Raw genomic sequence first — 22,680 nt, 5'->3', positions numbered from 1 at the left:
GGGTTGTTTAACACGTTTCCTGACCTAAGTCATTTTATGTGTCGAAATAGTCACAGAGGAAAAGTTGAATCTCAGGTATGCTCATTTGCTGTTAATACTTTTAGGGTCATTGTTTCACTCATTCGGCAAGTTATTTATGGAGAGTCATTTCCTGTTCTAGGGACTTTGAATCCAGATACATATAAAGTTCATGCCTTCATGTGAGCTTTAATGTGGACAATAAATAATAAGCATATGGTAATAACTCCTCAGAAAAAAATGAATTAGGGTAAGGAGACAGAGAGTACAGATTAGGGAGTACTACCTGGCATTTGATCAGAGAACTGACTGAAATGAGAGAAAATAAAACCATTTAACTTTCTGGGGGATAAGCATTCCAGAAGGAAAAACAGCAAGTGCAAGGGCCCTGAGATGGGAACCTGCTTGATTCATCAGGTACTCTACTGTCTAACCCCATGTCTTGCTACCTGCTGTCTCCCTTGCCTGGAACTCCCTTCACCTCCTTTTATTGACCCTTAAGACTCAGCATCATCTCCACCGCATTTTTATAAAGCCTTCAAACTGGTGCAAATGCCCTCCCTTCTCTGCCCCTATAGCACTCGCACAAAGCTCTAGCTAATTCTTTTTCAAATATTTGCATTTTCTGTTATTGTGTCTATCTTCCTACTTGATTATTAACTCTTCGGAAGCAGGAGCTTTCTCTAATTAATTTTGGTTGTCCCAGGGCCTAGTATGGTGCTCAGGATGTCACAGCCCTCAGTGTAGGAAGATAATAATATTTGGTCATAAAATTATTTATATACAACCTGTTTTCCTTTCCTTGGATTGTAATTGGAAAGCCTTGATTTAAGTCATATCCTCAGGCAAAAACAAATAACTAGACCTAATTTTTAGACATATTGTCATTATGAAAGATTCCTAATCTTAAAAATCAGCATTTTCCTGGGAATCTTATATGAATAAAACAATATGTTAAAGACTATTTGTTTTCTGTCTCTGTATCAAGAGACAGAACTCACACTAAATGGAATAAATATAAAATGTTTAAAGGAGAATCAAAAGAAGAGAGCTATTCCAGATTGAATTCTTGCTTCATCAGATTTTCATAATTAGAACAATTATCAAACTAAGAAAAATTTTTCTAGATCTGGTATCTATATTATTTAATATTATAATAAGAAAACATGTAAGAACATGAAGATATTAAAAGATAAATTAGTGGCATACATTTATAATTTATCTTTTTGAATGCATAGATACAACCTAAATTACATATATGGTTGAGTTTTATAATTTATGCCTCTTTCAAGAAGATATTTTATTCGCATTTTTTTTAAGTTTAGAACATTACTGCATTATCCTAAATGTTTTATTTCCTCTGGATATGAAACACATCTGTTTGAATCATTTTGACAAAGTACTGCCTGGTAGGCTCAGAATCAAACCCAATCATATGATCATTGAACAAATGGCTACTGTATTTCTTGGATTTGATGCAAGTTTATTCTCCAGTGAGGTTGCTCTTTTCTCATTTGGCAGTGTACTGTCAGCTCTCAATTAACTGCACATCGATGCTCTGTATATACTGAATACTGCTGCCTTTCAGCTTTTTCTTCCTTCCAGGACAGCATCCACCTCACCTCATCATCCCATTCTCCCAGACGGGCCTTTTTCTCCACCTGGTTCTCCCAACTTTATCGAAATTAAGTGAATGTTTACTCTTCTAGGCACTTTGATGTGCACTGGGGATACCCACTAATTGAAAAAGAAACATGGTCTAACCCCTTAATAAGCTGAAGTCCTAGTGATGGAGATACCAGTGTAGGGAGGAGCACATGAATGGATAATCTCATTACAATGGGAAACGTCATGAGAAGTCAGTATAGAGTGCTGAGTAGACTCAAGCAAAGATGCTCCACTCTCCTTGGCAAGGTTTCCTGGAGAAATTACCACCTGAGCTGAATCTGGAACAAATACAGCACTTAGGCATAGACATCATTTAAGGGGGAATAAAAGGCATATGCAAAGATACAGCAGAATGAAAAGGAAAGTGAATAATCAGAGGACCATATGACCAGAAATAGAAGTCTTTAAATCCAGAAGGTGAGGAATATCTTTGGAAGGAACCTTATTTGTAACAATGCTTTATTTTAATCTCTGTTAATGCCATAATCTGCATAAATAGGCACTCAATGAGTATTTTTTTGTTTGACTAAATGAAGATTAAATTGACCTTTTAGCAAACTTAAATGTGTCCAGTGTTGAAAGTAAGAGAATTGGTATTAAAGGATATACCAGAAGGGTAGTAGACTCCTGATATTTTCGATATTTGAAATCTGAAGTTTCCAAATTTATAAACAGAAACACTGCTTTCAGTGTTGGGTTATTTCAGTTGAGAAATTCTTTCACCAGAAGTTAATCACTTTTGTTTTTGACTGTCTAATCTCCTCTTCTCTTTTGAAGACCAGTTCCTTTCCACAAAGAAATAGTTGTGTTTTTTAAACCATTCTAAGTGAGATGCTTTGTATGCAGAGATGGTTAGAGAACAACAGGCAGCATTGATGTCCAGTGAGTAACTAGGTTCACATACTAGCTAAGTGATTTTCTTCAAATTACCAGAGTTGAAAAGAAAATAATTCAAATTTTAAGGTTCAAAAAATGATCACAGCTTTTAAATGTCATAAACCTTTGGGGCAGTTTGTGAAGAGTCAAATTTCAAATGGTAAATCCATAAATGGTGAGAATCTAATACAAATGACAATGTTCACATTTCCGGAGTCTTCCTAGGTATTGGTTCTCCTGTTACCTACTTATCAGAATTATTAAATCTCTCTCAGTCTTAAAGACTGCTGAACCAGAAAGAAAAGTCTTCAATCAGTCACCCTCCTTTTTGAGCTATCCTTGTTCATACTTCCATTAGGCTAAATATCCTAAATTAACTTAATTGCAGTACCTAAAGGCAAGTTTGCAGTATGTGAAAGTGCTTTGGAAAAAAATGAAGTGCTCTAACATTACCAGGGCTGCTGAAAGATGAGTGACACATCAAAGAAATTTGAGCTGTTTTTTTTCATGATAATTTAAGGGACTCAAAGTCCTTCTAAATCAAATCAGTCCTCTAATATATCCTCTAGTCTAAGATTCAGCAAAGCACTAGGAATAGAAATTTAGTGTTAAATTTATTAGCCAACACAAACAATTAAACCATGATATGGTTAATTTTTTTCTCATGATGAAATTTCCTTCAAGGTCCTATAGAACTGTAAGGATTTAGAATAACTGGAAATACTATAACCTACTAGACCATTTTAATAATACTAGCACCATCATCACCAGATTGAAAAGACTAGAAAACAAAGAATTGTAAAATATGATGAAATAACATGTTTGCCCATTTATGTTTTGCTTGTTTATATTGTTGTTTCTAATTACAAGGTGATATACAAATTTAATAATACCAAACTAAAGAGAATAAAAAGAAAATAGATCTTCATTCCAACCCCCTCCTCCCATCTTTCTTATAGATAATCAATATTAAAATTACATTGAACTGTGGATGACTTATTCATTGAAATACTATTGGGCTTCTGGATTTGATTTCATACTCATCATAGGGTACCTGGATTCAAGAAGGCGAGGATTTGACCAGGAGGTGAGGATTCAAGTCTTTTGTTTCTCCATAGTCAAAAGTATTTGATTCCAAATATTTAAACGTGGGATTTTTCTATTTATACTATTTTTGTGAGTCACAGCAGCCTCAGTGACTATCTAGGAGTGTATATCTCTAACCTACACTTTATTTATTTATTTTGCGGTACGCGGGCCTCTCACTGTTGTGGCCTCTCCCGTTGTGGAGCACAGGCTCCGGACGTGCAGGCTCAGCGGCCATGGCTCACGGGCCTAGCCACTCAGCAGAATGTGGGATCTTCCTGGACCGGGACACGAACCTGTGTCCTCTGCATCGGCAGGCAGACTCTCAACCACTGCGCCACCAGGGAATCCCTCTAACCTACACTTTAGAAGAGGTGATTTCATTTTGCATTGCAGCACGTGATGCATTATTAAAAGTAACAGTTTCCTATAAACTCTTCAAATTTCCAGACCAGTCTTCTAAGGTTGCAACTACCAACAAGGGACAGGCAGGTATGGTAAATGGGTGAAATGGGTCTGCTGGAGGCTGTGCTACACTGGAAGGTACAAGCCCTATGTAGAGGGAACAGCTGCTGTTCAGTTCCAGCCAATTGTTGCCATGTGAGAATATGGACCCAGTGTTATCAGAGCTTCCAAATTTTCAAGAGAAGCTGTAAACCCAGAGATTCATGTAAAAAACAAATACCCTGGTGTTTAAATACTGTCTTAAATTTTTAAAAAATACCAGGCAGAACAAACAACATGTTTATGGGCCAAATTCAGTCCACGGGCAGCCAATTTGCAATCTCTTCTATCCGTATATAAGAACAACTTTGTTTCCACTGATTAACTTATAATTCACATGTTTGAGCATTGATCCAAATATGTCTGGGGGTGATCTCAATAATCTGGATCAACACATTTCCATTCATGTCAGCTATTTGTCAATGCTGCTCAGTTTTCATGATAAAAAGTACTTTGCCCAACTTACCTTGGTTGTGGAAACATGTTTTACTTTTCTTTTAAATCCCAACCTCATTGAAATATTCAGATAAAAGCTTGATTGAGTAAATAACCCTTCAAAAAACTCATGATGGGATGCAAGGATAAATTTTGTACAGTTCATAACAAGCTCACTCTCCAACACGAAGAGAAATAAACATTTTCTGAGGAGTTGAACATGTCACTACCTTGAGCCAGTGTTTTTCAAACATTGTTTCAGGAGACCTAAAGGATCTCAATTTCCTTAGAAGCCACATCATTGAGATAACTGTAGGTTGTCATTTTAAATGTGGATTTTACTTAAAAATGAATAGTTTGATAATATTTCTTCGTCAGATTATAGAATTAAAAATTTGATCTGTAAGGAAAAGGGTTTTATCTTCAGATCAGTGGATTCCTCAGAAGATCCATGAGCTACATGATATGGAAATGGATTTGCAAATGGTATTTTAAAAATTGCTTTTATCATATTCTTATAGGAGTTTGCAAATCAACATATGATGTTTAAAATAAATAATTATATGTGTTTAAAAGCATGGATTCTGAAGTTAGATCTACCTAAGTGGTTCATCTAGGACTAATTGCAAATTTTTAAGCCTCAGTTTGCTCATCAGTAAACTAGGGATGAAATAACATCTATTGATACCTCACCGTGTTGCAGTGAGGTCCAGATGAGATAAGCAACATAAAGGGCACAGTACAATGCCTTACATATAGGAAGTATTCCATAAATGTTATTACTGTTGTTCTCCTTGTTATTATTGTTTAGCAAACTGAAGCTCATATAGGAAAGGTCACAAGACATTAACATGCCCTTGTTTGTAAACAAAGTGATGCTTTAGTACAAAAGGCAGAATGACTATTTCTTCTTGGGTGAGTCAGTGTAGACTTCCAGAAGATGTGCCATTTGATCTGGGTCTTGAAGATGAAAAGGAGTTTTACCAAGAGAAGAGTTGGGAGAAGACCTTTCCAAAGAGGGGGCAGGAACAGTCTGGGTAGACATAGAGTATTCACAGGGATCGGAGAGCTCAGTGAATGGTGAGAAGGTTGGTACAATTTAGTCAATAGAAGCCAGGAGTGGAGAGACAGGAAATGAGGTTAGAGAAGTGGACTAGAGTTAAAATATCCAGGTGAGTGTAATTTTTAAGCAGTGGGAATTCAGTGAAGCTTTTCAATAGGAAAATATGATCAGAATTGTAAAGGAAGATCATTCTAATGGTATTGTCTGGGATAAATTGAAGTGAGAAGGTAACTAATATTTGTATGTGTTTAATATATGCCAGAAATTATATTATACAATAATTTTCTCAACAAATTTGAAATGTTCATATTATTATTTCATGTCATACATGAGAAACTGAAGCTTGGAGTAAGTAGTTCGCTATCCAAGATCACATATATAGTCAGTGGTGCAGCTGTGCTTTTAATCATTTTGAAAGATTCCAAAGCCCCGTATATTTCCACTAGTCTACATGGTAGGGAAATAGGATATGAAATTATTGCCATTCATCCAGATGAGAGGTGAAGTAGGACTGAAATAAGAAAGTGGCAAGAGGAATTGATATTCAGAAGACAAGGAAAATAAGCAGACTTATATTCCAAGGAAAATAAGTAGACTTTTTCTTTTTTTAAAAAAAAAAAAACACATTCAGTGTAAGAAAGGAAATAGAAAGCACTAGTCAAGGATAATTTAGAGGTTATAAGACTGAGAAAGTATTAACACAAGTGACAACATTCAAGACCAAGAATCAAGTAGATGAACTATGAATTTTTTTTTCTGGAAGTTAAAGTATCATTGGTTCAGAAAAAATTTAATTTGTGACACATTGAGTTTTAAGTGTCTAGAGGACATCCAAAGAGAGAGGTCTAGTAAGGAGCTGGAAATACAGCTGCAGGTAAGTGTCAGGGATAGGCAGCACACACTGTAGTTGAGGTCTTGAGGATCAGTGAGATTACCTGGGCAGAACATGCAGAGAAGAGAAGCATTGACATCATTCAGTTAGAAAGTTATGTTTACATGCTTTCTTCACTATTAAAGGTCAAGGTCTTCAGGATAGTGCCTTTATTGTATGCACTTTTGAATACCTCAGAGATTTCACACTATAGTACACATAGTAATTGCTTCACAAACGTTCTTTGGATAAATGAGAAGAGAACCAAAAAGGAGAATCTAAGGAATGGGAAAAGGGAAGGGACCCAGAAAGGAAATTGAGAAAGATCGGTTAGTGATACGATGAGAAGAGAAGGCGAAGAATGGAAGCCAAAGGAAAAGAATATTTCAAGATATAGAGAATTGTCCCACAGATTGAAGTACTTCAGAGAGATGAGTTGGGACAAGCACTTAAAATCAGCCATTAAATATGACAGTGGGAGAACACTGAAAACTGTGTTTCCTATTGTCAACTGATCACTGGAACTAATTCACTGGGACTTTGGAATACATCCTCTGATGAGCTGGGAGTCAACCTGTATAAAGCAAGTTTCCAAACCCACAATTTAGCAACATAACTAGTAGTATAGATCTAGTGTAAGAGACTAACAGGCAATTAATTGTGCTGAGTTTCATTACAGGTGTCCTAGTTTAAAATGTTTCCTGCTGATAGGAGAGGGTAAGTGTGTATTAAAGGAAAAAAATGAAACAAAATATATTTTCATTGTAATTCATTAATAATTAAAACCCCCAAACACAGACATATTATTTGGGAATTCATTGATTTGCCTAAATATTTCAAAGAATTTGTCAGTTAACATCTTCTCACAATGAAAAACAAACTGAGAATGCAAAAGTAAAGTATCACAAGTCTTTGAAAAAGAAATCAGATGTCTTTGATATTTCTGTTTTTGTGTTTCATGCTTCCAATGCTTGTATCTTTCCATGACAAGCAAATAGCCATTCAGTCTGATACGAATCAGTATGTTGTTCCTGGAAAATTAAAGACTCATAAATATGCTATACCTTCCTGTAACTCAACTATTTTCATTATTCCTCCTAATCAGATGGATTTTTTTGGTTAATAAGTATTCAGACATATTCAGTTATGTATGATACAGTGTTGTTTTAATATTTCATTGGAATGCTTTGAGAGAAAGGCACTGAAATCTAATAATAATTGCATTTGAATAGTATTGTTTTAGTGTTAAAAAAATAGTGGTAGAAAAGTAATTGTAGTTTCTTTACAAAAATCATCGTAGGTGTCCTCTAAGCATCAGACACATAACAGTGCTTTACAATTTTATTTAGACAATGTTTTATAAAGTCCGAAAGTAACAACCAAGATTTTTTTTTAACAACAAGAGAATCTGACACCTCTGAAATACTGAGCAATCACTGATCAAGAACTAGCATGACCTCTTAAAGCCTGTAAGAGCTAACGGGAATATAGCTATAGGCTATAGAGTTAGGGATTTTAAAATGTCAAGCAACACTAATAATTCGTGCATCCTGGGACCATAAAGCTAGCAGCATGTCAATAATAATGGCATGCTCTTTGGAAACAGGTACAATTAACATGCTAGTGTTTTAAGTTAAGAGAATATTACAAAACTTTTGTAAAAAGAAAATATTTTCTCTGGCATAGGATGTTGCTGATTTTGTGTTTTATGTTGCTGCTACCTATTATGCCTCCTAGACATGTATCCCAAATACAGGGCTACACATACTGTCAGTTGACAAAGGGCCTGACATGGCATAATAGCAAAATGTGTAGGCAATAAAAATAAATGTGCATATACACTACCAAATGTAAAATAAATAGCTAGTGGGAAGCAGCCGCATAGCACAGGGAGATCAGCTCGGTGCTTTGTGACCACCTAGAAAGCTGGGATAGGGAGGGTGGGAGGGAGATGCAAGAGGGAGGAGATATGGGGATATATGTATATGTATAGCTGATTCACTTTGTTAGAAAGCAGAAACTAACACACCATTGTAAAGCAATTATACTCTAATAAAGATGTTAAAAATAAATAAATGAACAAAATAAATATCAATACCTAACAAGTCATGTGTGCCAGAGGATACAAGAGATTTCACATGCAGGAAACATTTAAGAAAAGGGATGACAGGGCTTCCCTGGTGGCGCAGTGGTTGAGAGTCCGCCTGCCGATGCCGGGGACACGGGTTCGTGCCCCGGTCTGGGAAGATCCCACATGCTGCGGAGCGGCTGGGCCCGTGAGCCATGGCCGCTGAGCCTGAGCGTCCAGAGCCTGTGCTCTGCAATGGGAGAGGCCACAACAGTGAGAGGCCCGTGTACCGAAAAAAAAAAAAAAAGGAGATGACAAAATAATGAAAGATATCTTTAGGAAGGCTACTCTTCTGTTAAAATAAAATTTGGTGAGATTTGTTATTTTTATTTTTATTACTTCAAGATAGCCTATGTTAGAAGCCACACAATGCTTAGAAGCAACACTTCAATTCAGTGCTTTAAGAAGCTACTTGGCTCTTCAGAAACTGTCTTTGTTTTTTTTTTTCCCGTGGCCTTCACTTTTGAAAGAATTCTTAAGAAAACAGCTGCATTTGAAGAGGAAGGGAGTACTGGACACAAGAGAAATGGGAAATGGTGTTTTATTGAGCGATTTTTTTATTGCCACTCTGGGAATCAAAAAAGTGGCTACGTCTATCAAATAAGTCTCCCTCAAAAAAATCTTTAGATCAATCTTTAATGAGAAAGAAAGGAAAAAAAAAGAGATATTCACCCAGGTCTCGTGTCATGCAAAAAATTCTATATCTTTTCCTAACTCATCAATATGCTCATGGTTCTTAAATTTAGTATTTGAATTAAATGCCCAAGAGCCTTGAATGACATTCATCCACCCATTAAAAGATATATAGCTCAATTATATGGCATCGATGAAATCCTTGATATGATTTGTGACCCTTTAACTAACGACATTTCCTCTAAAGTGACAAAATTGCAACAAAACATAAAAAAAGAGCACCTCATTACAAAGGAACCCGCCATACATTATTTAAATCTTTCCCTCTGAGAGGAAGAGCTAGAATGCATACTGAGTAACTGCTACTCAACATGAAATGATTCTTTTTCATGAACTCAGAGTACTGATTCCTGACTGGTCATTATGAGAAAAACAAATACCATCTGCAAATAATAATTAGAATGTAATAATATTTAAGCTTATGAAAAGAACATAAAATATGTATATAGAAACTCTGAAGCTAATAAAAATATAATGTAGATTACTTCAAAGCGTTTCACATTTATGTTGCTCAAGCACTAATAAAATGAAACAATATTAAATCCACTTTTCTTAAGTCCTATTTCAAAATCTCTCAGTTGAATCAGGAATGGTTCAGCTCACTTGAAGTTACAGCCTGGTTTAAGAAAATTGCATTTTACTGCTCTTCTATTGATTTTTAGCAAATTTAACTCTGTCACTGTCTGCTGATTCTGCTTATCTTTGAATTTAAAATGTCCACAGTATTTACCCAGCATTGAAAAATTACTGTTTCAATGTATTGTATTTTTAATGCAGCTCTATTTTTTGGTTTACATAGCTAGTTTGCTACCAACAGGACACTTTGATGTCATCCTCCGTTGTAGCATACAATGAAATCTCATATCTTTCTTTAATCAGCAATGACATGTTTATTGAGAAATAAAACCATTTCTCATTTCCTTCCTTTACCCCCACTTCTATTTTTTTTTTTCTTTTTCAGTGATCAACGTTTCAATTGCTTTGCATTTGTAGTTTTCAATAAAACTTTTATTTAGTATTACTGGGTAGTTCAAAACTTTAAAATTATTTTCAAACAAATGCAACTTCAGTTTCAAATTACCCCAAGCAGAGATATCAAATTTTAGTTTCTTAGTTAGCTTACTGGGGAAAATTCTACCCAAAGATAAATATATTATTCAGTTTCTGCTATCCATAAAACCACATATATAAAACACACATAAAATTCAAATCACAAGGCATTTGTTGAATGCTACTCCCATCAATTATGCTCTATTTGCCTATGAGTTTGCAAATGATTTATTCAGAAGATGAGCTTGGGGGATGTTTAAATATTCTGGTAAACAATTAATGTGCATCAATCAATATAAAAACCAGAAGTTTTTCTAAACTCCTGTTGAATGTGATTTTTTCCCTAAAATATACATTACCAAACAAAAGCTATAGATTCAGTTGCTAAGCAGCCATTAAAAATGTAATAGCCACATGTGATGAAAGTCAGATCACTATGACAAAAAATGAAATTTACATTCTTCATGCAAATTCATCCTGATATGCAGCTCTCAGCAGTGTAACTGTAGGGGTCTATTAGTAATTTTATTTTACTCATGAAAACATATATTATAGGGTTATTAATAGGCACATATAAAAATGTTCACTTTCCTGAGATTTTAACTAAAAACCATGGCATTTTGCCTACTATTTGAATTTACTCTGGAGATTTAAAAAATTATGTTACTCAAAATAAATTTAATACCATTGGGTTGTACACTGATAAATATATTTGTGTTTGTTTGTTTTGTATTGTTTTTAGCATGAAATCTTCCAGGCCACACTGCAGACCTGAATTTTTGACTCACCTATCAATTAAGGAAGAAACAGTGATGAAGGAGAAGGAAATCAGGGTTCATTAAATGCCTATCATTTATTCATTCATTCTACTTTCTTTTCAACTTGTTCCTATTGTGAACAGAATGCTGTGCCACAGCGTGCCTGGTGCCAGTAAATTTCATACACGTTAACTTAATGCATTTCATTCATAAACATTTTCCCTGCCTGTATTTATTCAGTGAAAAAAATGCTGAAATAAAGGTGTTAACTGTGGTGTTTACCATGAACAAAAATCATCTCATAGCAAAATTGTTCCTCCTCAGACCTCTGTTACCAGGACAAAATTGAGCTATTGTACCATTTCCAATTTATTCTTGTCCTAAGACCATTCTTCCATATCTGTAGTTCCCAGTTTGGTGGCAATATAATAAAACACAATAATCATTAGTACTATGGCAAAGGTCCTTTAACAACTCTAATAAGACTTGGCTTTGAAATACCCTAAATGAAATTAATAAGCTCCTATTAGTTTCCAAACATTTCAGACTCAAGTTCTCCAGTCAATATTGTTTATAAAAAGGCACTTAGGGCTTCCCTGGTGGCGCAGTGGTTGAGAGTCCGCCTGCCGATGCAGGGGACACGGGTTCGTGCCCCAGTCTGGGAAGATCCCACATGCCGCGGAGCGGCTGGGCCCGTGAGCCATGGCCGCTGAACCTGCGCGTCCAGAGCCTGTGCTCCGCAACGGGAGAGGCCACAACAGTGAGAGGCCCACGTACCGCAAAAAAAAAAAAAAAAAAAAAGGCACTTAAAGTATACATTGAAATAATCTCCTCAGGAAATAATTTTATAGTATATTTTATGAGTTAAAAAGGTCTTGTTCTGTATGATTTTTAAATTATTTCTCAGTTATTATTTTCACACCTTATTTGGGATTTTAGAAAAACTCTCAACTCACCCTTGTTGTCTTACACTTGAAAAGGGGAAGTATTGGAAATTTTACTATACATGAAGCCAAGTGCCTCAATTATTAGTAATAATTATACAAACCATGTTATCAAATATATCCCAATTTGTCACCCATGAGTAAGTGATGGAATGTTTTAGTATATGGGGATGGTCTAATAGTGTATTTTTTGTGCTGTCAGACAGACACATCAGCTGATGAAGGGCACTCTTTCTCCATTATTAGGGGCTGAGTCTATTTTTTTAAATAAGATTCTTGTGATTATAACAATAATATCTAATTTTGCAAGTTTGAAAATGTGTAAAAGTGTAAAGAAATTTAAAAGAACACAAAGGACATTTCATTATCTCCTTAAGGACATTTCATTATGCATTTTAAATATAGTTAGAAAAATGCAGAAATAGGTACAAAATATAGTTATGCACATACATGCAGATACAATTCCTCATGAATTTATGTAATCCTTTCTTAAAGTTTGTTTTTCAATTGTCATTTTTTATTTATTTTAAAGCATTTCCCATATTATGAACAAGTTTAATTATTTGTAATCTCTTTTCCTCAGAGTGTATTATAATTTATTTACCCAGTAACATTGTGTTGGATGTTTAAATTATTCCCATATTACAAATGTCACTGTCATAAAAACCTTTCAATACAACTTTTAGTCAATATTCTAGTTTTTCCTTATGACAGATCCCCAGAAATAGAATTTACTACCTCAAATGATACAAATATTTTAAGGTTCCTGATGCATTTTTGCCAAATTGATTTTTACAATTATCAATTCATTCCCACTATCCATGTTTTAAAACGTTGATCCCACTGTCCTTATATTGTTTGTAAGTTCCAATTTCAGTAAAATGTTGCTAAATTGATAGCGGAAGTGGTATCACATGTTGTTTAACATCATCTAAAGAGGAGGCCAGACTGCATGAAGATATAGGCTCACAGCAGATGGTGAGGTCCCACAAGTGATCTAGCCTAGCTAGAATTTCTCACTAATAAACGTGTAACTAGACTTCCAGGTGAAGCTCAGGGCCAGACAACTCTGTAATTTTACACTGCACATGTGTTGGACTTGACCTCCAAACAAATAGCCTCTTTTGAGGTAGAAAGAAAAGAATTTCCCAAATCCATAGACCAGGATGCACCCCTTTTGTCTTCGTGTCTTTAAAATATGAACTTCACATTAAAATGTACTCATAAATTTATAGATGAAGGAGATTCTTTGGTAGATAACCAGAGACAACCTATCCATTTATGCTGTAGTAATAATTTAGTGATAATTATCTTTGCAAAATGATATCATTCAAAATAGCAGTTTTCTAAGTAGCTGCTGAATGATTTGGAAAGAACCTCATGTGACTGTCTTTAAAAACACAAAGCTTCATCTGTAACTCTACTTTGCTTTATACAGTTTTAACTATAGGAACTGGTAAAAGTATATAACAGAATCACTAATAATCAGATTTTAAAAATCAGGAAATTATTTTGACCTTTCTACTTTCTCATGAATAACATTTCACTTATTAGTCCATATATTCAGCTACTGGCATCAGTTAATAAAATGGTGAATGGAGCTACATTTCTGAAATTAAATTTTATTATCTAAACTGAACTCACCTTAACAAAAGATCATTTAGACTAATTCCATATGCCAAAATAAATTCATTCAAATTGGTTACTGAATAGAGAAAACCTTAGACCTACCAAGTTCATAGAAAAGATAGTATTGTAATTAGCTGATAGTTCAAATCAAGAATCTACAAAAAATAGCAAAGTTCATTTGACAGAGTTAGGAAATATGTTCAGTTAGTACTTGGTAAAAAACTGTTACAGAAGAATCATAACTCAGAAATGGCATAATTTATATCAATTCAAAATTGTAAAATGGCTTAATAGGAAACATTAGTTTAAAATGTTCTAGAAATAAATTTAACCATCATATAAATTTATTCACGAGTGAAAGTTTTTTTGTGTGGGCATGTGGAATGTGTTTCTCTAACCAGAACTTCAGAAGTTACACATGTACAGAAAGACCTCCCCCCACCCCCGCAATCTATTGGTGCCCAGGATTAATTATCAATCTGGAAAAATATGAGAGTAACAATTTCTAGATAATACGTGAGATGGCACCAACTCACCTTATTTGTTTCTCTAAATGCTATAGAATAACAATAGTGTGTACTCCCTATGTGTTTAATAATTTTGCGACATTTTTACTGTGTGTCAATTCAATGTTTGTAATAAAACTCTAATAAATAGTTGATATACTGTGTAAATTTAATACATTATATGTAAAATTATTGAAGATCATCAGAAATGTTATAAATATGTTAGGGATAGTTGGTATATAGTTTCATGTCCTCTGCATTTCAAAATGTTGAGGAAATGGATCCATCGTGCCCTTTAAAAATGGGAAAAATCCCATTGTTTATCCATTTGAAGCACAATACAAAAGGCACAATCAAGGGACATATATGTTGAAACCAACAGTTTCTCCAAAACTTTCTAGGAGTATGATAAAGTTCAAATGTACTTCAATAAGTTCCTTAGAAAAGATTTGATGTTGAATAGTCTTCTTAAGTCATTTCAAGTACAAGAGCTGCCATTAAGATGTCTGAGACAAATAGTTGCAGACTGGGTATTTTTCTGTAATTGTGATCCAATTTCACACTGGTTTTAAGGTCATAAATGCTCAAAGGGTATTCCTGGTATATGATCTCAGTCTCCAACAGATGAGACTAGTGCTCAAGAGTACATGTTGCAATGAGACTATCTTCAAAATTGAAGAGATTATTATGGAAGTACGAGCAGGTTAATGTGTTGGGAAATATACAAAAGATTATTAATAAAGCAGAATGAACATAGGAATCAATTGCTTAAGTGTCATAGGTTACTGACATCTTCATGGTGACATACAACCTTTTTTAGACTTCACTTGTGCTTTTAAAAGCTTTTGAAAGAAATACAATTGACTTAATCTATCATGTGTACAGACTCATGATTCTTTTCCTTTGGACAACAAGGAAGACTTTTTTTTCTTTTAATTTTCCACTATTGGACACTATTTCCAAAGTTTAAGGGCTATAGAACAAGTGAAATAGCTTTCATTTTATAGTTGTGGCAACGCTACCCAATCACAGTTGTAGAGCTGGTTATTCTTTAACTTCTCTTACACTCTTGGGGCCCTCTGCCTTACAAGACATAAAAAAAGAAAATGAAGTTGCATTGTAGTAGAAGAGATTAAAGCTACATATAACAGTTTCTAGACAGGAAGAGTTGTTAAATTTTGAACACACTAAGGGAAGCTGATAAATCAATCCTCTCTCCCCCACCCACTCTCACCTCTCTAATTGCTTTAAAGACATTTCTTTCTGAAGTTAAACTGGCTGGTATGCTTAATTCTGTTTTAGAGATTGTCATTGTTATACACGAGTTAGATGAAAAACACTATATCTTAAACTAGAAAAAAAAAGATATTTAAAATAAAATAAATCAAGTTACATGGATATGCCACCTTATTCTTTTCTTCCAAACCATTAATAATTACCTTAGGAAAAAATTGCTAAGCAATCCAATTTGCTACTTTGAACCCCCAATTTTTTATTGAAAATTTCAGGGAAAAAGAAAAACCTGAGTCACTACAAACAGATTCGCTTATGCTAATTGCATTTATTTGAGACAAAACTCAAGTACTTACTTCTCATCATCTTCATCACTGGGGACATTGGAAGCAATCTATTCCAATAGAAAGCTGAGATATAAAATACAGAAATATTTCCTGCTAAAATTTTGGCTCAAGGAAACTGAAAAAAAGGAACACGTAGTCTTTTTAGCATTACCATCTCTTTAAAAGCAAACACAGAGCTCCCCAACAGGTATGCCAATACACCCTGATGTATGCAAATGGACTAGGAGTGTGCCAGAATAGTGATGCCTGCAGCCCTCAGGGCTTCTGGGTTGGGCCTGGGGCCCAGACCTTCCCCAGCTTTCAGACTCTGCAGGAAGAAGCCTTCTTTTTGGTTTTATTCACCCCAGTGTGCTATACAAATGCTACTTTCAATGAGTGCTATGATGTGGAAGAATTTAAGAAACCCTGTTGTACAATATACATGGTAGATGTTGATGTCGGTGGTAGTGTTGGGAATTATCCTAATTTCAATGATAAATACTTAAATGTGGGCTCATAAAACCCCTGGAAGGAGAAGAGGTAACTTCTCTTTTTAATCTACTAGTTTTTAAAATAGTTTGTGTTTGATGCAGTCATCTTCAAAACATCCCAGAAAAACGTGAACAGTAAAGGAAACTATTAAATGCTTTAACTTTCTTATATTTACAGCATAGTAATTAGTAAAACTCCCTCTCACTCCAATAAACAAGACAAAAAGGATATTTATTTGGGTACCCTGGCTTTCTACTTTCATAAGTCAAGTGCACCATTCCATAGACTTTAAGACCACTGCTAATAAACACCATTTTCTTGTTTTATTTTTGCAACTACAAGTGGAATTTTAGGGAAATTCCAAAAGTAAGGTAGTTCTTTTGCTTTTTGGTGGGTGTATTATCTATGTAAGAGTCTATATAATTCCCATTTAGTGGCCGATATATTTCTTCTGGTCTTTGGAAATACACTCACAGAAATCACCATGACGTTCTTGGCTCTTGTTGAAAATTCTTCCATTTTCCAAAGCATCCACATCTATAAAACTGTTGGTTAAAAACCAAAACAAAAAACCCCTATGCTTACTATTTTGTTTTTAGTTTTTGTATTTGCAGTTCTATTTTTATTTCACTATGGTCTTTTATTGTCTTTAGATTTAATTTAGTAGACTTTGCCTTTAGAATAATTTCCTTGTAAAAATGTAGTAATTAAATTTTAATGTTACCACAGAGAAATGAAATACCAAGAAACATAAGCCTTGACTACCGCACAGGATTTTAAAAATAGAGTAGAAAACATTGTCTCAAGGCCATCATTTTAACTCACCATACTTCATAGAAACATTAGGTGTACTAAAAAGTTGACAATGTTTGAAGACACTTTTGTTATCATAAATAAATATTTACAAGTCATTGTAGCCACCTCAAATTTCAGTTTAACATCCTGTAAAATGCAGACAAATTAACACAGTAATTTTAATGTATAGATGTTAAATGCTAGTCAATATAACACCATTTTATAACTCATTTAATTTCACAGCTTGTGAGGTAAGAACAATTCTCCACACTTCACCATCCTGCCTCTACAGCTTGAAATATTTATAGGATTATCAATGTGAGCAGAAAAATGCCAGGTTCAAAAGATAAAAATAAGAAATACAATGTATTTTCACCTAAAATGATAGGGCATTTAATAGTCAGAGATTCTGGGCTAGGCCTAGAATAAACTCTTCATAAGAGTTCATGTAGGATATAAACAGGTTTCATAGGGTGAGAAGTTGTGCCTGATAACCTGGATCCAACTGTTATACTTTCAGTTTTCAGTCAGACCAAAAACCTCAACACTTATTTTGATGATGGCTCTTTGGGGAAGATTGTTTTCAATTTGCATAAGAGCCAAGTGGCTATGAAAATTACTCTTAACTGGAGAGTTCTAGAGTCAAGCATGGTGAGTTGGGACAGATCACCTAAAAGAATGCTGAGATTATGTGAGTTATTGCTGTATCCCAACACCTAAAACTATACCTGGCACATAATAGGTGTTCAACAAATAGTTGTTAAATTAATAAACAAATGTGGGGTTAGAGAATGAGTTCCCTTAGAATCCTTGACAATTGGTCAGAACTCTCCAGATCTGGTGACCCTGGACCCAGTCATTTGTTCCCAAACTCCTCCTATCTGCATTCAGTTAAATCTCAAGTCAATTATCTGCATCTACACATGTGTAAACTGTGACCTCCACTAGAATCCCAGTTCCTCAAAATTCATGGAAGGGAATGACTTTAGGGTCACATATCCCAGCTTTCCACACTGAGCAGGCATCTAGTCTCCAGATATTAACTATAACTCCAAGAGATCTTTCCCAAACCTGCCTGGACAAGAGAATCGATTAGAGCAATTATTTTAAAAAAATTAAAGATTCTCAAGTTTTCCTTAGCAAATTCTAATTCCAGAAATATTCATTTAAAAAATATACCTCATTTATCCCTCCAGGGAATTTGGGATTAACATATACACACTACTATATATAAAATAGATAATCAACAAGGACCTACTGTATAGCACAGGGAACTCTACTCAATATCCTGTAATAACCTATATGGAAAAGAATCTGAATAAGAATAGATATATGTATATGTATAACTGAATCACTATGATGTACACCTGAAACTAACACAACATTGTAAATCAACTATACTCTAATATAAAATAAAAACCAAAAAAAAAAAATGCAAAACACACACACACACACACCTCCACCTTGGATGATTTTTATCAACAGGCCCAGTGTGTGAAATGCTTTCCTAAAGCACCCATCTGCATTTTCAAACAAACATCTCTATTAAAAAACTTCCATGAACAAACTTGACTGCCCAAATTTTGGCATAAGTGGGCTACAATAGACATCTATATTTAATCAGTTCTGCAGGGTTTATTCAACAATATTTAATGAACCTCCTAAGTGGAGCACTTCAGGGAGAAAAGTGAAAAGACAGGATTTTTCATATACTCCTAGAACTAAGTCCAGGTAAAATAACCCTGGAGCCTTGATTCATTGTGAAGTGAAAGGCAGGCATTGAAGAGTTCTGAGTTCTGAGTGCTGAGCATGAGTGTGACATAATCAGATTTGAATGTTGGAAATATCACTTTGGGAGTGAAGTCAGACATAGAGTGGGTGGGGACATTTGACTTATGCCAGGTAAGTGCTAAGAAGGTTATTTCTGTGATCCAACCAAGAGAGCATGAGAACATGCACTGGAATGAAGGCAATCCAGATAGAATGGCACAGGATTGTTTCCAACCAATTTCAGCAAACAAGAATATTAGACTAAGATTATCAATCACATTGAAAGTCATATTTATAAAAGAAATAAATAGATATCAGCAAGTACCTAACATTGATAAGTCATGCTAGTAGTCATTGCTTCAAGAATATTAATCAGGGCTTCCCTGGTGGTGCAGTGGTTGGGAGTCTGCCTGCCGATGCAGGGGACGCGGGTTCGTGCCCTGGTCAAGGAGGATCCCACATGCCGCGGAGCGGCTGGGCCCGTGAGCCATGGCCGCTGAGCCTGTGCGTCCGGAGCCTGTGCTCCGTAGCGGGAGAGGCCACGGCAGTGAGAGGCCCGCGTACCGCAAAAAAAAAAAAAAAAAATTAATCAAGTACTTATATGTTTGTGGTCAGGTTGGAGATATAAATGTGTATACAGTACATATGACACAAACCCTGCTTTCAGGGGTCCACTTTTAGCAAGAGAATCACAATGAGGCAGAGACAATTATCATAATATAGTATTTAAAAGAAGGTCTCTAATGATATTATTAAAAATATCATCATATTAAAGAAGGGGATGCATTTAATATCTTAGAGAATATTTATGTGGGAACATATTGAATAAACGATCCTTTCAGAAATTGTCATTTCTTGAATAGTCTTCTGTAAATTATGGAATGGTTTCATACATTTATTTACAATCCATTCTCCTTGAAAAGGAGTGGTGGGTGGCAGGGTGATATTTCTGGTCATAATAAACAGCGAGAGGCATACAACTCCAACAGTAAAATTAAATCTATAAAAAGCACAGAAGACTTCCCAGAATATTATTTACAAAAATCACCATGTTTTGGATCAAACTTCTATTAAAAATTGCTTTTCCATATTACTCTATTGAGGCTTCCTACTTAATGAGATGTCTGGCAGGGAAGATTTGGAGAACATTTATTTAAAATGCCAGAACTGCTTTCCCCTTGCTAAAATGCTAGCAAGATGCTTTGAAAGTGGCAACCCATTTGCAAGACATCATTGTCAAACTTCCCCTAAAGGAAAAATGTGAATAGATAGCAAGAGAGCCATGAATCAGATTGTCAGTGCCAAGCTATGCTATTGAATTTCCACAAACATGTTCCTAATTTTGCAATTACTTCTCCATTTCAGGAATGAATTCCACCTTTTGAATTATTTTTTACTAATGTTTAATCTCACATGATCCTTTATCCTATCATTCATCATATTTTATCATTTGTCCTACTCCTAAATAATATGTATGTAAGCAATTAAAACAATTTAAAGATTAGCCAATCCAGCACAAAAGTTAATAAAACAAACTTGCTTGGCCACAATCAGAATGCATTCCAAATTGAAACAGAAATAGTATACGTTGTCTGCCAGATTGGATTATCCATTGGGCTAGGTAGTCTCTCAGTGACTCTACGTATTTCTATGATACATCTGACTGCACTGTATTGATGTTAATTTGTTTTCACATCCACATCATCTACCTTTCTTAATAGAGTATGTAATTTTGGAGGAGTCGTACTATGTCTTTTCAACTTTGTATCTACAGAAATCCCTGGCACAAAGTTATGCTCTTGATATTGTATGATGGTGACTGATTGACTGCCTAAAATAAATTAATGAGATTCTTCTCTCTCTGACTATTTGTATTGGGCTTATGCCCTTTTACTTATATCAGTTATTCAATTTTTGGATTGGCATAAAATTTAATTTGAAATTCTTTGAACTTATATGTGAACTGAAATCCATGATATAAAAATAAATACTATATTATTTTTTCATTCTAAAAATGAACAAATGTATTAATCAGTTCTGAAATTCATGAATATTTAATAGAAAATATTTATCTGAGTACTTGCACACTACTGGAATATTTTTTCAAACAGGAAGAAAAAATTACCAGCTCTAAGCTTGAAAAACTGTCATAAAAAAATAGAAACCTAGAATAAAACTATTTGAAAGTAAGAGAAAATAGCTGCTGACTTCCAGAAATAATATAAGTATTCAGTAATCCCTTTCCAGTATTCATCCATTTGTTCAACTGCATTTTCTTCTAGTGTTCTCTGAAGGGTAATTAGGTAAATAATTAGCATTCTTATAATAATAATAAAAAACGTATTTTGCCGCTCAGAGAAAATACACAATCTAACAAGGGAGAGAATAGTAAAGAAAAGTATAGTTATGCAAGATCTAAGGGGAGGACGAGCATAAAAGAAGCAAATAACATAATCAGCTAAGATGTCAGAATGTAACTCAGTGGAAAACATAACTGTACTTTAATCTATAAATAACACAAGAGCCCAAGATAATTTGTACAGTCTCCCCGTGATCTCTATTATCATTTATACTGAAAATAATGCCATATGAAATGTTGTCATTTGTATATGAAGATGGTGCTATGACCCATCAATAACAAATCTACAAAATTGTTTTGTTTTGGGATAGGAAAGGGTTGGCAATAAACTCATTCACGCTCTCTTATCTGGTCCTCTTGTGAGCAATGGTGTACATTGGCAAGTTGAAGTTACAGCTGCAGTCGGAGAGCCTAGAAAAAAACAAAACAAAAATCTGGTGAGTGAAAAATCAATCATATTGTAATTGGTACATGAGGGAGATTGAATACCCTAACCTGACATACTAGTACCAAGTTCTGACCAACTAAGCTCAAATATCCATATGGTGTCAAATAATACAACTACATTTAATCCAGTTTTAAAAATAAACTGGTGTCATTATACCTTGATGAATTTCACAAAGCATCCCCAGTTCCTTTTTATTGTACAGCCTTCAGCCTGTGCATTCAAAATAGAATGTCAGGCATCACTTAACGCTACAACTATGAGAAAATAAAAGGAAAATACTTTGTATGTCTCACCCGTTTTTGGTGAGGAAACACAACCCAAGTAATATTTTGAGTGGTCGGATCATATGGGCCAGGCCAATCACTGACAGGTGAGTTTGATGTCCCCACAAAATAAATGAATAGGAATCATTACATTTTTTAACTAAATGCCACCATCGGAATGTTGTAAGGTGTGTTTAAATGTTAAAGTATTATCCAGCACAGGTTTTATAGCCAAGCAAAAATAAAAACTATCACTGACCCAGAAACTGCCCTATGCCTTGTGCTATACACGTTCCTTATATAATACATTGTGCTTGATCCTGACAATAGAACTATGTGGTAAGAATCATCTTCATTTTCAAGGTAAGAAACTAAATCTTGGAGTAAAAAACTTGTTTAGAGCCAAAGATAGAGAAAGCTTCAGAATCTGGCCAGAAAGACTTACTCCAAATACCATGATCATTTTTATTTAAAATAAAAATAATATAAACATAACCAAAAAACTTGATAGAATTCAGATAATTTGTATTGTTCATACTAACAAATGGATATAACTATTGACATAAAAACCCAAGTAGAGAACACGGATTTTTGGAGAACCATAATTTGTGACCAAGAGTTTTATAGATATGGGACATAATTGACAGAGATATCCTATTTTCTTAGTTATTCTAGATTTATCTTAGAGACTTTGCTAGACTGGCAGAATTCCTGGGTAGTTGCAGCATTCCAGTGATTCTAATGTTTTAAGAGATAGTTATAAAC

General features: G+C 34.6%; 1 long non-coding RNA gene across 1 annotated transcript in view; it reads left to right on the top strand.

The window, feature by feature from the left end:
- Positions 1 to 22,680, top strand: part of LOC113624607 (uncharacterized) — a 58,206-nt gene that overhangs the window by 34,506 nt on the left and 1,020 nt on the right. The window lies entirely within an intron of this gene.

Source organism: Aethalodelphis obliquidens, unplaced genomic scaffold (assembly GCF_003676395.1).
Source record: "Aethalodelphis obliquidens isolate GAN/ISIS:26980383/991018 unplaced genomic scaffold, ASM367639v1 scaffold13, whole genome shotgun sequence".
In the NCBI taxonomy this organism is placed as follows: domain Eukaryota; kingdom Metazoa; phylum Chordata; class Mammalia; order Artiodactyla; family Delphinidae; genus Aethalodelphis; species Aethalodelphis obliquidens.
The sequence above is the reverse complement of the archived record's forward strand: the minus strand, read 5'-3'. Positions and strand labels throughout refer to the sequence as shown.